This window comes from Bombina bombina, chromosome 5, assembly GCF_027579735.1.
Source record: "Bombina bombina isolate aBomBom1 chromosome 5, aBomBom1.pri, whole genome shotgun sequence".
In the NCBI taxonomy this organism is placed as follows: Eukaryota; Metazoa; Chordata; class Amphibia; order Anura; family Bombinatoridae; genus Bombina; species Bombina bombina.
The window spans coordinates 77,113,317-77,129,506 of record NC_069503.1 but is presented as its reverse complement, the minus strand read 5'-3'; positions in this window follow the sequence as shown (position 1 = coordinate 77,129,506).

The window sequence follows — 16,190 nt, the reverse complement described above, 5'->3', positions numbered from 1 at the left end:
ACCATTTAAAAATAACAAACTTTTGATTGAAGAAAAAAAACTAACTATAATACACCACTTTCCTCTTACTACCTCCATCTTTGTTGAGAGTTGCAAGAGAATGACTGGATATGGCAGTGAGGGGAGGAGCTATATAGCAGCTCTGCTGTGGGTGATGCTCTTGCAACTTCCTGTTGGGAAGGAGAATATCCCACAAGTAATGGATGATCCGTGGACTGGATACACTTAACAAGAGAAATAGGTCTCGGCGCCCTTCATTTTGGCACCCCATGAAGAACTCCGCCCCTCGTGGGCATGTTGTCAGATATCTCCCGGTCGCCATTTTACATAGAAAGGTACCGGGAACGACATGCCCAAACTAAAGCTGAGTAGACTGCTGCTCTGATAAAAACAGTTTAGTCGGCCATAAAAACACAGTCCCCATATCACACAGCGTATAAGACTACGAAAGTCCCGCCTCAAGTGCGAAAAACAATCATCTCCCGGTCGCCATCACAGTTACACAAAGAGCGCCGGGAGAGGAAGCCACACAGACCGTTCACTCGGCCCTGTAAAGGGAAGTTGGTAGCCCTGAATGGCATCAACAGTAAAGACATGACTGTCACGCAGTGGGTCATCAACTGACTATAAACCAACATGTCCCAGACTAAGTTTTCTAACGCCAGACTGGCTGGAAAATTAAGTCATAAGTCGGATCCCATTCTCTATTAATATAAAGAGAATCTACATCCTTGCGCAGGGAAGCCCTATCAGAGCCCATAGCCCCTAGTAGAAAAAACATAGTACAGTCAATTCTGAGATTTATGCTGCAGAGCCCCAGAAATAAAAAGACTGCACTTACCTCCATGTTGAGGAACAGCATGAGACTTCCACAGTATCAAGAGGTCCACTTCTTTCCTCCTGAGGTCCTGTGAAGATAGAGGAGTCTTAGTTAATTCTCTCTAAGACTATCCATAAAAGAGCAGCACCATCATGGGAGGCGCAGTGAGGCTAAAACCCCACCAGTTCCCACCGCCAAAAGGCTATAACTGCAGAGGCTGCTCTATAGTAAAATAGTACACTTTGGCACCATTTAAAAATAAAAAAACACTTGATTGAAGAATCTAAACTAACACCTCACTTGACCTCTTCCTGTTTCACTAACATAGGCAAAGAGAATGACTGGAGTAGGATGGAAGGGATGAGCTATTTATACAGCTCTGCTGTGGAGCTCTTTGCCTCCTCCTGCTGACCAGGAGGCGATATCCCATAAGTAAGGATGAAATCCGTGGACTCGTCATATCTTGTAAAATAAAAGCAATTTCCCAAATATGAAACTGACAGTCTGCAAAAAAAGGAAATACACTGAACACCTGAATCATGGCAAACATAAGTACATATATTTAGAACTTTATATGAATACATAAAGTGCCAAACCATAGCTGAGAGTGTCTTAAATAATGAAAAACATACTTTCCTTGAAGTCACCTATCCACATATAGCAGATAGCCAAACCAGTACTGAAACAGTTATCAGTAGAGGTAATAGAATATGAGAGTATAGCGTCAATCGGAATAAGGGAGGTAGAAGAATCTCTACGACCGATAACAGAGAACCTATGAAATAGATCCCGTGAGGAAAATCATTGCATTCAATAGGTGATACTCCCTTCACATCCCTCTGACATTCACTGTACTCTGAGAGGAATCGGGCTTCAGAATGCTGAGAAGCGCATATCAACGTAGAAATCTTAGCACAAACTTACTTTACCATCTCCATAGGAGGCAAAGTTTGTAAAACTGAATCGTGGGTGTGGTGAGGGGTGTATTTATAGGGATTTTGAGGTTTGGGAAACTTTGCCCCTCCTGGTAGGAATGTATATCCCATACGTCACTAGCTCATGGACTCTTGCCAATTACATGAAAGAAATTATTTTATGCTAATGTTAACCAAAAAAAAATGCAAACAACCTTAACTTGAGTTTTTGTGCATGTATTCCCCATAGAAATCAATGGAGACAAAAAAGTGGAAAAAACCTAACACCCTAGCCTAATAACCCCCAAACCACCATACCCCCCACAATGCAAACAATCTTTATAAACTCTTAACCCCTAAACAGACACCCCGCAAAACACAAATGACGTAAGTAAATTATTAACCCCTAAATTATTAACCAACATAAATTATCTAAACTATCTATACTATGACATCCCCCCACATCGCAAACTAGCTAAATAAACTATTAACCCCTAAACTGCCACCCCACTACAGTACTAAACTAACATCTAAACCCCCTAACTTAACCCAAATTAAAATACCCATAAATAAAAAAAATAAAAAAAATACCTGTAAAATTAATTAAAGTGAAGGTCAATTTTGATGGATTAGTGCCCTCCGCCCGTCGCAAGCAGTCTTCGGGGGTCCAAAATGACGAATCCTCCAATCACAGCGTTGCATCAGGCCAAGATTCCCCCGGGGGAGAAGCTGTGATGGGAGGAAGCCTGATTCGTCATATCTGACGTCTGCAGAGGCTTCTGACGGCCGGGGGAATCAATGGAGCGGCGTCCAGGATTAAAAGGTAAGTTTTAGAAGAAAACCGTGAAATGTCAATTTTGATGAATTGAAGTGCCCTTGTTTTTAATAGGTTTATTAAAAACCGGGCACTAATTCATCAAAAAAAACAAAAAAAAAAACTTACATTACTAAAAAAAACATTATAGAACAAAAAAAACCCTAACATTACAAAAATAAAAAAGTTTAAGATTACAGAAAATAAAAAAGTAATTACCAAAAACAAAATTAAATATTTAATTCTATTCTAATTACCCCCAAAAAACTCCCCAAAATAAAAAAAGCCCTATTCTAAAAATAAACTACTAATATACCATAAAAGGGCCTTCTGTAGGGCATTAACCTAAAGCAATCAGCTCTTTGTCTAAAATAACCCCACTAACCCCTCTAACATTTACAACCCCCAACCCCCCAAAATAAAAAAACTAACTAAAAAACCTAAATTACCCATTGCCCTGAAAGGGCGGCGATGATGGCGGTGATGACGGTGGTTCTCCTCTTCAGTGCAGTAATAGAGAGCTCCTCTTCATGCGGTCCCCAGCTGCACACTGAATAGTGAATGTGAGGTACCCCTTTTATATGGGGGAACCTTTTCTTTCCTATTGGTTGATTTTAATCTTTTAATTCAAATCAGCCAATAGGATGAAAGGAAAAAGCTTTCATTCTATTTGCTGATTTGTAATATCAGTGTATTGAAAATGGCTTGCGAAAAGGTGATTTCGCTAGCGCAAAACCGTTTGCACCTCGCTTGTAATCTAGCCCTTTGTGTTTATACAGAGTGATAACAAAATGAGATATTTTCTCCCAGCAAGCTTTGCCCATTTAAAAGGATAATAAAGTATAGCATTAAAAAATCAACAGATGCATACTAACAATACAATGCAATAAAACTTACTATGAATTCACTATTAGTGTATTTTGCGTTCCTTCAGGTTAAATATTTCTGTGCAAGATTAATTAAGGAATGTCTGAATTGTTATGGCTAAAGAAGCCATCTAATTTTAAAGGGCTATTACCTTTTAAAGAAACATCACACATTAAATATTTAGGTATTACATTGTCTAAAAACATGAAGGATTGCTATGAATTAAACTATCCTAAACTATTTGAAGATTGCAAAAGGAAATTGCTATCTTGGTCTAATTTACCTATTCCTTTAACGGCGTGGGAAATGATATTGAAGTCTATTTTGTTTCCTAAAATTCTATATTTATGTCAGAACATTCCTTTATTAATATATAAAAAAGACATTAGATGTTTAAAAAAACAATGTTCCAAATTTATATGGGCCGGGAAACGGCCACGGATTGCCTTAGACAAATTACAATATAATAATAAATTAGCTGCAGGCTTGGATTTTCCAGATTTAGAAGTTTATAATCTAGCAACCACAGTTAAATATGCAATGGGTTGGATAACGACCCAAGAATATCTAACATTTGATTACATAGAAAAACAAAATGTATGCTTACCTGATAAATTTATTTCTCTTGTGGTGTATCCAGTCCACGGATCATCCATTACTTGTGGGATATTCTCCTTCCCAACAGGAAGCTGCAAGAGGATCACCCACAGCAGAGCTGTCTATATAGCTCCTCCTCTAACTGCCACTACCAGTCATTCGGCCGAAGACAAGCAAGAGAAAGGAGAAACCATAGGGTGCAGTGGTGACTGTAGTTTAAAAATAAAACATACCTGCCTTAAAATGACAGGGCGGGCCGTGGACTGGATACACCACAAGAGAAATAAATTTATCAGTTAAGCATAAATTTTGTTTTCTCTTGTAAGGTGTATCCAGTCTATGGATCATCCATTACTTGTGGGATACCAATACCAAAGCTATAAGACACGGATGAAGGGAGGGACAAGGCAGGTGCTTAAACGGAAGGCACCACTGCCTGCAAAACCTTTCTCCCAAAAATAGCCTCCGAAGAAGCAAAAGTATCAAATTTATAAAATTTTGAAAAAGTATGAAGCGAAGACCAAGTCGCCGCCTTACAAATCTGTTCAACAGAAGCCTCATTCTTAAAAGCCCATGTGGAAGCTACCGCTCTAGTAGAATGAGCTGTAATCCTTTCAGGAGGCTGCTGGCCAGCAGTCTCATAAGCTAAGCGTATTATACTCCTTAGCCAAAAAGAAAGAGAAGTTGCCAAAGCCTTTTGGCCTCTCCTCTGTCCAGAATAGACAACAAACAATGCAGATGTTTGACGAAAATCTTTAGTAGCTTGTAAATAAAACTTTAAAGCACGAACCACGTCAAGATTGTGTAAAAGACGTTCCTTCTTTGAAGAAGGATTAGGACACAGTGAAGGTACAACAATCTCCTGATTGATATTTTTATTAGATACCACCTTAGGTAGAAAACCAGGTTTGGTACGTAACACTACCTTATCGGAATGAAAAATGAGATAAGGAGAATCACATTGTAAAGCAGATAACTCCGAAACTCTTCGAGCCGAGGAGATAGCTACTAAAAACAAAACTTTCCAAGATAAGAGCTTAATATCTATGGAATGCAAAGGTTCAAACGGAACCCCTTGAAGAACCTTAAGAACTAAATTTAAACTCCAAGGCGGAGCAACAGGTTTAAACACAGGCTTAATTCTGACTAAAGCCTGACAAAACGCCTGCACGTCTGGAACCTCAGCCAGACGTTTGTGCAAAAGAATAGACAGAGCAGAAATCTGTCCCTTTAAGGAACTTGCTGACAAACCCTTCTCCAATCCATCTTGGAGAAAAGATAATATTCTAGGAATCCTGACCTTACTCCATGAGTAACCCTTGGATTCACACCAATGAAGATATTTACACCATATCTTATGATAGATTTTCCTGGTGACAGGCTTTCGCGCCTCTATTAAAGTATCAATGACCGACTCGGAGAAACCACGCTTTGATAAAATCAAGCGTTCAATCTCCAAGCAGTCAGCCGCAGAGAAATTAGATTTGGATGGTTGAAAGGACCCTGAAGTAGAAGGTCCTGCCTCAGAGGCAGAGTCCATGGTGGAAAAGATGACATGTCCACCAGATCTGCCTACCAAGTCCTGCGTGGCCACGTGGGTGCTATCAAAATCACTGATGCTCTCTCCTGCTTGACCTTGGCAATCAGACGAGGGAGCAGAGGAAACGGTGGAAACAAATAAGCCAGGTTGAAGGACCAAGGCGCTGCTAGAGCATCTATCAGCGCTGCCTTGGGATCCCTGGACCTGGATCCGTAACAAGGAAGCTTGGCGTTCTGGTTTGCCCCAATGTTGAATCAACGGTGCAAACACCTCCGGATGGAGCTCCCACTCCCCCGGATGAAAAGTCTGTTGACTTAGAAAATCCGCCTCCCAGTTCTCTACTCCTTGGATATGGATAGCTGATAGGTGACAAGAGTGAATCTCTGCCCAACAAATTATCTTTGAAACCTCCAACATCGCTAGGGAACTCCTTGTTCCCCCTTGATGGTTGATGTAAGCTACAGTCGTGATGTTGTCCGACTGAAATCTGATGAACCTCACTGCTGCTAGCTGAGGCCAAGCCTGAAGAGCATTGAATATCGCTCTTAGTTCCAGAATGTTTATCGGAAGGAGAGCCTCCTCCTGAGTCCATGACCCCTGAGTCCATGCCCCCCAACCCAGAAGGCTGGCATCTGTTGTTACTATTGTCCAATCTGGCCTGCGGAAGGTCATACCTTTGGACAGATGGACTCGAGATAGCCACCAGAGAAGAGAAACCCTGGTCTCTTGATCCAGATTTATTAGAGGGGACAAATCTGTGTAATCCCCATTCCACTGACTGAGCATGCAGAGTTGCAGCGGTCTGAGATGTAGGCGGGCAAACGGCACTATGTCCATTGCCTCTACCATTAAGCTGATTACTTCCATACACTGAGCCACCGAAGGGCAAGAAGTAGAATAAAGAACACGGCAGGAATTTAGAAGTTTTGACAACCTGGCCTCTGTCAGGTAAATCCTCATTTCTACAGAATCTATCAGAGTTCCCAGGAAGGAAACTCTTGTGAGAGGGGATAGAGAACTCTTCTTTTCATTCACTTTCCACCCATGAGACCTCAGGAATGCCAGAACAATGTCCGTATGGGACTTGGCAATTTGGAAATTCGACGCCTGTATCAGAATGTCGTCTAAGTAAGGGGCTACTGCTATGCCCCGCGGCCTTAGGACTGCCAGAAGTGACCCCAGAACCTTCGTAAAGATTCTTGGTGCCATAGCTAACCCAAAGGGAAGAGCCACAAACTGGTAATGCCTGTCTAGGAAGGCGAACCTGAGAAACCGATGATGATCTTTGTGTATCGGAATGTGAAGATAAGCATCCTTTAAGTCCACGGTAGTCATGTATTGACCCTCCTGGGTCATAGGTAGGATGGTTCGAATAGTCTCCATCTTGAAAGATGGGACCCTGAGAAATTTGTTTAGGATCTTGAGATCTAAGATTGGTCTGAAGGTTCCCTCTTTCTTGGGAACCACAAATAGATTTGAATAGAATCCTTGCCCCTGTTCCTCCTTTGGAACTGGGTGGATCACTCCCATAACTAGGAGGTCTTGAACACAATATAAGAATGCCTCTCTCTTTATCTGGTCTGCAGATAATTGTGAAAGGTGAAATCTTCCTTTTGGGGAAGAAACTTTTAAGTCCAGAAGATATCCCTGGGACACAATTTCCAACGCCCAGGGATCCTGGACGTCTTTTGCCCAAGTCTGGGCGAAGAGAGAAAGTCTGCCCCCTACTAGATCCGCTACCGGATCGGGGGACAATCTTTCATGCTGTCTTAGAGGCAGCAGCAGGCTTCTTGGCCTGTTTACCTTTGTTCCAAGCCTGGTTAGATCTCTAGACCAGGTTGGACTGGGCAAAATTTCCCTCTTGTTTTATATTAGAGGAAGATGATGCCGCACTCGTCTTAAAGTTAGGCACGAAAATTAGTTTGTTTGGTCCTTAATTTGTTAGACCTATCCTGAGGAAGGGCATAACCTTTTCCTCCAGTAATATCAGAAATGATCTCCTTCAGTCAAGGCCCGAATAGGGTCTGCCCCTTGAAGGGAATATTGAGAAGCTTAGACTTTGAAGTAACGTCAGCTGACCAGGATTTAAGCCATAGCGCCCTACGCGCCTGAATAGCAAAACCTGAGTTCTTAGCTGTTAGTTTAGTTAAATGAACAACGGCATCAGAAACAAATGAATTGGCTAGCTTAAGCGCTTTAAGCTTGTCAAGTATATCATCCAATGTAGTTTCTACCTGTAAGGCCTCTTCCAGAGACTCAAACCAGAAGGCCGCAGCAGCAGTGACTGGGGCAATGCATGCAAGAGGCTGGAGAATAAAACCTTTTTGAATAAACATTTTCTTAAGGTAACCCTCTAACTTTTTATCCATTGGATCTAGGAAAGCACAACTGTCCTCTACGGGGATAGCTGTACGCTTAACTAGGGTAGAAACTGCTCCCTCCACCTTAGGGACCGTTTGCCATAAGTCCCGTGTAGCGGCATCTATTGGAAACATTTTCTTAAAAATAGGAGGGGGAGAGAACGGTACACCTGGTCTATCCCATTCCTTAGTAATAATTTCTGAAAACCTTTTAGGTATTGGAAAAACATCAGTGTAAACAGGCACTGCATAGTATTTATCCAATCTACACAATTTCTCTGGCACTATAATGGTGTCACAGTCATCCAGAGTAGCTAAAACCTCCCTGAGCAACACACGGAGGTGTTCAAGCTTAAATTTAAATGTAGACATATCAGAATCAGGTTGAAGCATCTTCCCTGAGTCAGAAAAATCACCCACAGAAAGAAGCTCTCCTGTCTCAGCTTCTGCATATTTTGAGGGGATATCAGACATAGCTACCAAAGCGTCAGAGTGCTCTGTATTTTTTCTAGCCCCAGAGCTGTCTCGCTTTCCTTGTAACTCTGGTAGTTTGGACAATACCGCTGTAAGGGTATGATCCATAACTGCCGCCATGTCTTGTAAAGTAAACGCCATGGGCGCGCTAGATGTACTTGGCGCCTCTTGAGCGGGAGTCAAAGGTTCTGACACATGGGACGAGTTAGTGGGCATAACTTCCCCCTTGTCAGTTTCCTCTGGTGATAAATCTTTTAAAGACAGAATATGATCTTTATAACTTAAAGTGAAATCAGTACATTTGGTACACATTCTAAGAGGGGGTTCCACAATGGCTTCTAAACATAATGAACAAGGAGTTTCCTCTATGTCAGACATGTTTAAACAGACTAGCAATGAGACCAGCAAGCTTGGAAAACACTTTGATAAATATAAACAAGCAAAAAATAAAAACGGTACTGTGCCTTTAAGAGAAACAAATTTTGTCAGAAATTGAAAAACAGTGATAAAAAGCAGTAAATCTTACAAAATTTTTACAGTGTGTGTAATAGACTAACAGAGCATTGCACCCACTTGCCATGGATGATTAACCCCTTAGTTTCAAAACCGGATCAAAAAAACGATATAAACGTTTTTCAACAGTCACAACAAACTGCCACAGCTCTGCTGTGGCCCTACCTGCCCATATAACGACTTTGAAAGGCACAAAAATCCTTTAGAGAGGTCCTAAGTGTTCAGGGGACTCCTAGGCAAAATCTAGCCAGCCATGTGGAAAAAAATGGGCCCCAATAAAGTTTTATCACCAATATGTATAAAAAAACGTTTAAACACTTCCAGCAAACGTTTTATTTTTCAGTAATGTGAGAAAGTAATAAGAATATTACCTTTTACAGCAAGCATAATACTAGTCCTTATTAAATCACTGTAATCAGGCTTACCTTAAATAAATCCGGTATTGACAGCATTTTCTAGCATATTAATTTCTCTAGAATAATTTAAACTGCACATACCTCATAGCAGGAGACCCTGCACGCCATTCCCCCAGCTGAAGTTACCTCTCTCTTCAGTTATGTGTGAGAACAGCAATGGATCTTAGTTACAACCTGCTAAGATCATCAAAGACCACAGGCAGACTCTTCTTCTACTTTCTGCCTGAGGCTAAAATAGTACAACTCCGGTACCATTTGAAAATAACAAACTTTTGATTGAAGATAAACTAAATAAAAACACCACATTTCTCTAGCTACTTCCTTTCTTGTCGAGAGCTGCAAGAGAATGACTGGTAGTGGCAGTTAGAGGAGGAGCTATATAGACAGCTCTGCTGTGGGTGATCCTCTTGCAGCTTCCTGTTGGGAAGGAGAATATCCCACAAGTAATGGATGATCCGTGGACTGGATACACCTTACAAGAGAAATAATATAATTGCACCATTTAACCTAGGAACACTCTTACATTGCCCTATAAATAAAATCCCCAAGAGAATTTTGAGTATGTTCATATGTAACAATACAATAAAGGCATGGCAACAGGTCTGTTTCCGAGTGAAGGTAAACCCTTTCTGTACGGATTTACTCAGTATTAGTGGTAATCCAGAATTTTACCCTGGCCTTATGCAAGCAGTATTTCACTGCTGGAAAAGGAAAGGTTTAATTTATGTAAGACAATTGCTGTCTGAAGATTTGACAGTTAAATCATTAGCAAATATAGCCAGAATCTATGATCTCTCAAAAAATATTTTTTTTTGCTTTTCTACACATACGCCACTTTATCAATAGTTTACAAATTAAACATAATCCTAATTGGTCTCTGGGGATTTTATATAGTGCCATCAAATTATATAAAAGCGGGAAGACATCAATCTCATTAGTCTATAATATGATTAATTATTTTAATAATGAAGAGTATTTGATGGCGATAAAAGACAAGTGGCTAAAAAGAGTTTCCTAGTTTACCGATTGAGGAAATAGAGCAATCTTTCAAATTAAGTAATAAATTCTGGGTGCCCACCAACTGGAGAGAATCTCACTTGAAACTGATCAGGAAAGTGTATATAACCAATGCTAGTCTAGCTAGATGGTACAGATCTAATTCAGTATGTCCCAGGTGTAGTGCAGAAAAGGCAGATATTATTCACTATTTCTGGTGGTGCCCAAAGATTGGTCAGTTATGGAGACAAATTAATTACTCGTTAAAGAGGAAGCTTCTTATAGAGTTTGATATTCAAATTTTTCATGTCTTTTTTCTAGTAAAATATTCAGAAAAGTATAAAGAAAATGATCTTATTAACACAATAATCATTTTGACTAGGAATCTAATCCTCAAGGATTGGAAAGGAGCAAAAACTCCTAAGTTGATGGCTTGTAAAAATGGGTTAATCAAACAGTGTATGTTGGAACAATATTCTTTACGAGATCTATCTAATATTCATTTAGAAAAATTCTTTAATAAATGGAAAAAGCTAATTCTTTCATTACCCGTGATTGTGCAAATACAATTGACAGCCCCTCTTGGGAATACAGAATATGTTATGATTAATATTATATCAGGCTCATTGGGGACAGAATATAAAAAAAAATCCCCCCTCTGGGAGTGCACTCAGTGGATGAATTTTTGGTATATTGCTCGATCAGTGGATATGTATATAGAGCATAGGTTGTTGCTGAATGTATGTGTATTATGATGTGGTCTAAAATTTCCGCGTTGTTTCCTGTTTATTATCTGTTGATTAGAATGTATGCAAATTCTAAGTCTTAGAAATGAAGAAACGACTATGAGAAAATAAAGATTATATAATTTATCTAGTTTAATTGATTAGATAGATTGAGCATCTTATTTTTTGTTGTATTAGTTAGACTTAGGTTTCAATTAAGATGTAAATATATGTGGAATGTTGGAATGTGATTATCAAATTTGAATATGGAAGTATGTATTGTAATTCTGTATATCTGAAAGATATGAACAATAAAGCTCGTTATAAAAAAAAAATTAAGGAAAATACCACTGCATGGAGATAGGATAAATTAGAAGATATTATTAATATATACTCCTTAGGGAACTATAAAAACATAATTTATGTAAGAACTTACCTGATAAATTAATTTCTTTCATATTGGCAAGAGTCCATGAGCTAGTGACGTATGGGATATACAATCCTACCAGGAGGGGCAAAGTTTCCCAAACCACAAAATGCCAATAAATACACCCCTCACCACACCCACAATTCAGTTTAAAGAATAGCCAAAAAGTGGGGTGAAAAGAAAGGAGTAGAAAGCATCAACAAAGTAATTTGGAAATAATTGTGCTTTATACAAAAAAATCATAACCGCTATAAAAAAGGGTGGGCCTCATGGACTCTTGCCAATATGAAATAAATAAATTTATCAGGTAAGTTCTTACATAAATTATGTTTTCTTTCATGTAATTGGCAAGAGTCCATGAGCTAGTGACGTATGGGATAGCAATACCCAAGATGTGGAACTCCACGCAAGAGTCACTAGAGAGGGAGGGATAAAATAATAACAGCCATTTTCCGCTGAAAAAATTAATCCACAAAGCAAATTATAGGGTAGGAGAGAAGTCTATGAAGTCCCTCTGAATACGGTGAGAGCCAAGGTCCAGACGGAACCACCATACTACGAGGAGATACCAAGCCAGTGATATAAAGAACAAGGAAGTTCCTAGATTGAAAGCACCATACACAAGTCGGCACGAATGTAAAGACCTGGATCTTTTCACACACAGGAGGAAAATCCAAGACTGACTGGAGAGAATCCAAACAGACGCGCTGACATTACCTCATAAGATTGAGGTACCCTCTGGTAAGGGTATACCACTTATCCCCCAGCATCATTGTTGCAATTGTTGTAATTTGAGTTCCACCTAGTATTATCAATTCAAACCATTGCACTACTATTGTTGAACTTTTATATTCACCGGACTTTGTCTTATATCGGTTCATATAGAACCAGTGGGATAGATAGAACATTTGTCTATCATATCTGAAAGACATTTAGTATATTTGACATAGTAACATTGTATTTGTATTCCACGTGTTTGCAGCGCTGAACTTCTTTCGACATTTCGCTTGTATTTTAATTTTTTTGTCAGTGTTAGGGGTACACTGTATCGTACTTGTTCAAGCAGCTCAAATACCTACACCCATTAAGCCTACAGAGAACATATACATCTCACCTGTATATACCTCACAGCTAGATGTAAAAATCTATTCACACTTTCTCAGTAATATATTACCTACCTTTTGGTGGAACAACTGAGCGCTGATCCTTTCTTTATATTTCTCAAAGCAAATTATAAGTTTATTTCTTTCATGTAATTAGCAAGAGTCCATGAGCTAGTGACGTATGGGATATACATTCCTACCAGGAGGGGCAAAGTTTCCCAAACCTCAAAATGCCTATAAATACACCCCTCACCACACCCACAATTCAGTTTTACAAACTTTGCCTCCTATGGAGGTGGTGAAGTAAGTTTGTGCTAGAGTCTACGTTGATATGCGCTCCGCAGCAGGTTGGAGCCCGGTTTTCCTCTCAGCGTGCAGTGAATGTCAGAGGGATGTGAGGAGAGTATTGCCTATTTGAATGCAGTGATCTCCTTCTACGGGGTCTATTTCATAGGTTCTCTGTTATCGGTCGTAGAGATTCATCTCTTACCTCCCTTTTCAGATCGACGATATACTCTTATTTATATACCATTACCTCTGCTGATTTTCGTTTCAGTACTGGTTTGGCTTTCTACAAACATGTAGATGAGTGTCCTGGGGTAAGTAAATCTTATTTTCTGTGACACTCTAAGCTATGGTTGGGCACTTTGTTTATAAAGTTCTAAATATATGTATTCAAACATTTATTTGCCTTGACTCAGAATGTTCAACATTCCTTATTTTCAGACAGTCAGTTTCATATTTGGGATAATGCATTTGAATTAATCATTTTTTCTTACCTTCAAAAATTTGACTCTTTTTCCCTGTGGGCTGTTAGGCTCGCGGGGGCTGAAAATGCTTCATTTTATTGCGTCATTCTTGGCGCTGACTTTTTTGGCGCAAAAAATCTTTTCCGTTTCCGGCGTCATACGTGTCGCCGGAAGTTGCATCATTTTTTGACGTTAATTTGCGCCAAAAATGTCGGCGTTTCGGAAGTGGCGTCATTTTTGGCGCCAAAAGCATTTAGGCGCCAAATAATGTGGGCGTGTCATTTGGCGCTAAAAAAATATGGGCGTCGCTTTTGTCTCCACATTATTTAAGTCTCATTTTTCATTGCTTCTGGTTGCTAGAAGCTTGTTCTTTGGCATTTTTTCCCATTCCTGAAACTGTCATTTAAGGAATTTGATCAATTTTGCTTTATATGTTGTTTTTTCTCTTACATATTGCAAGATGTCTCACGTTGCATCTGAGTCAGAAGATACTTCAGGAAAATCGCTGTCTAGTGCTGGACCTACCAAAGCTAAGTGTATCTGCTGTAAACTTTTGGTAGCTATTCCTCCGGCTGTTGTTTGTATTAATTGTCATGACAAACTTGTTAATGCAGATAATATTTCCTTTAGTAAAGTACCATTGCCTGTTGCAGTTCCTTCAACATCTAAGGTGCAGAATGTTCCTGATAACATAAGAGATTTTGTTTCTGAATCCATCAAGAAGGCTATGTCTGTTATTTCTCCTTCTAGTAAACATAAAAAATCTTTTAAAACTTCTCTCCCTACAGATGAATTTTTAAATGAACATCATCATTCTGATTCTGATGACTCTTCTGGTTCAGAGGATTCTGTCTCAGAGATTGATGCTGATAAATCTTCATATTTATTTAAAATGGAATTTATTCGTTCTTTACTTAAAGAAGTACTAATTGCTTTAGAAATAGAGGATTCTGGTCCTCTTGATACTAATTCTAAACGTTTAGATAAGGTATTTAAATCTCCTGTGGTTATTCCAGAAGTTTTTCCTGTTCCTAATGCTATTTCTGAAGTAATTTCCAAAGAATGGGATAAATTGGGTAATTCATTTACTCCTTCTAAACGTTTTAAGCAATTATATCCTGTGCCGTCTGACAGATTAGAATTTTGGGACAAAATCCCTAGAGTTGATGGGGCTATTTCTACCCTTGCTAAACGTACTACTATTCCTACGTCAGATGGTACTTCGTTTAAGGATCCTTTAGATAGGAAAATTGAATCCTTTCTAAGAAAAGCTTATCTGTGTTCAGGTAATCTTCTTAGACCTGCTATATCATTGGCTGATGTTGCTGCAGCTTCAACTTTTTGGTTGGAAACTTTGGCGCAACAAGTAACAGATCATGATTCTCATGATATCATTATTCTTCTTCAGCATGCTAATAATTTTATCTGTGATGCCATTTTTGATATTATTAGAGTTGATGTCAGGTTTATGTCTCTAGCTATTTTAGCTAGAAGAGCTTTATGGCTTAAGACTTGGAATGCTGATATGGCTTCTAAATCAACTCTACTTTCCATTTCTTTCCAGGGTAACAAATTATTTGGTTCTCAGTTGGATTCTATTATCTCAACTGTTACTGGTGGGAAAGGAACTTTTTTACCACAGGATAAAAAAATCTAAGGGTAAAAACAGGGCTAATAATCGTTTTCGTTCCTTTCGTTTCAACAAAGAACAAAAGCCTGATCCTTCATCCTCAGGAGCAGTTTCAGTTTGGAAACCATCTCCAGTCTGGAATAAATCCAAGCCTGCTAGAAAGGCAAAGCCTGCTTCTAAGTCCACATGAAGGTGCGGCCCTCATTCCAGCTCAGCTGGTAGGGGGCAGGTTACGTTTTTTCAAATAAATTTGGTTCAATTCTGTTCACAATCTTTGGATTCAGAACATTGTTTCAGAAGGGTACAGAATTGGTTTCAAGATGAGACCTCCTGCAAAGAGATTTTTTCTTTCCCGTGTCCCAGTAAATCCAGTGAAAGCTCAAGCATTTCTGAATTGTGTTTCAGATCAAGAGTTGGCTGGAGTAATTATGCCAGTTCCAGAACAGGGGATGGGGTTTTATTCAAATCTCTTCATTGTACCAAAGAAGAATTCCTTCAGACCAGTTCTGGATCTAAAAATATTGAATCGTTATGTAAGGATACCTACGTTCAAAATGGTAACTGTAAGGACTATCTTGCCTTTTGTTCAGCAAGGGCATTATATGTCCACAATAGATTTACAGGATGCATATCTGCATATTCCGATTCATCCAGATCATTATCAGTTCCTGAGATTCTCTTTTCTGGACAAGCATTACCAGTTTGTGGCTCTGCCGTTTGGCCTAGCTACAGCTCCAAGAATTTTTACAAAGGTTCTCGGTGCCCTTCTGTCTGTAATCAGAGAACAGGGTATTGTGGTATTTCCTTATTTGGACGATATCTTGGTACTTGCTCAGTCTTTACATTTAGCAGAATCTCATACGAATCGACTTGTGTTGTTTCTTCAAGATCATGGTTGGAGGATCAATTTACTAAAAAGTTCATTGATTCCTCAGACAAGGGTGACCTTTCTGGGTTTCCAGATAGATTCAGTGTCCATGACTCTGTCTTTAACAGACAAGAGACGTCTAAAATTGATTTCAGCTTGTCGAAACCTTCAGTCACAATCATTCCCTTCGTAGCCTTATGCATGGAAATTCTAGGTCTTATGACTGCTGCATCGGACGCGATCCCCTTTGCTCATTTTCACATGCGACCTCTTCAGCTCTGTATGCTGAATCAATGGTGCAAGGATTACACAAAGATATCTCAAATAATATCTTTAAAACCGATTGTACGACACTCTCTAACGTGGTGGACAGATCA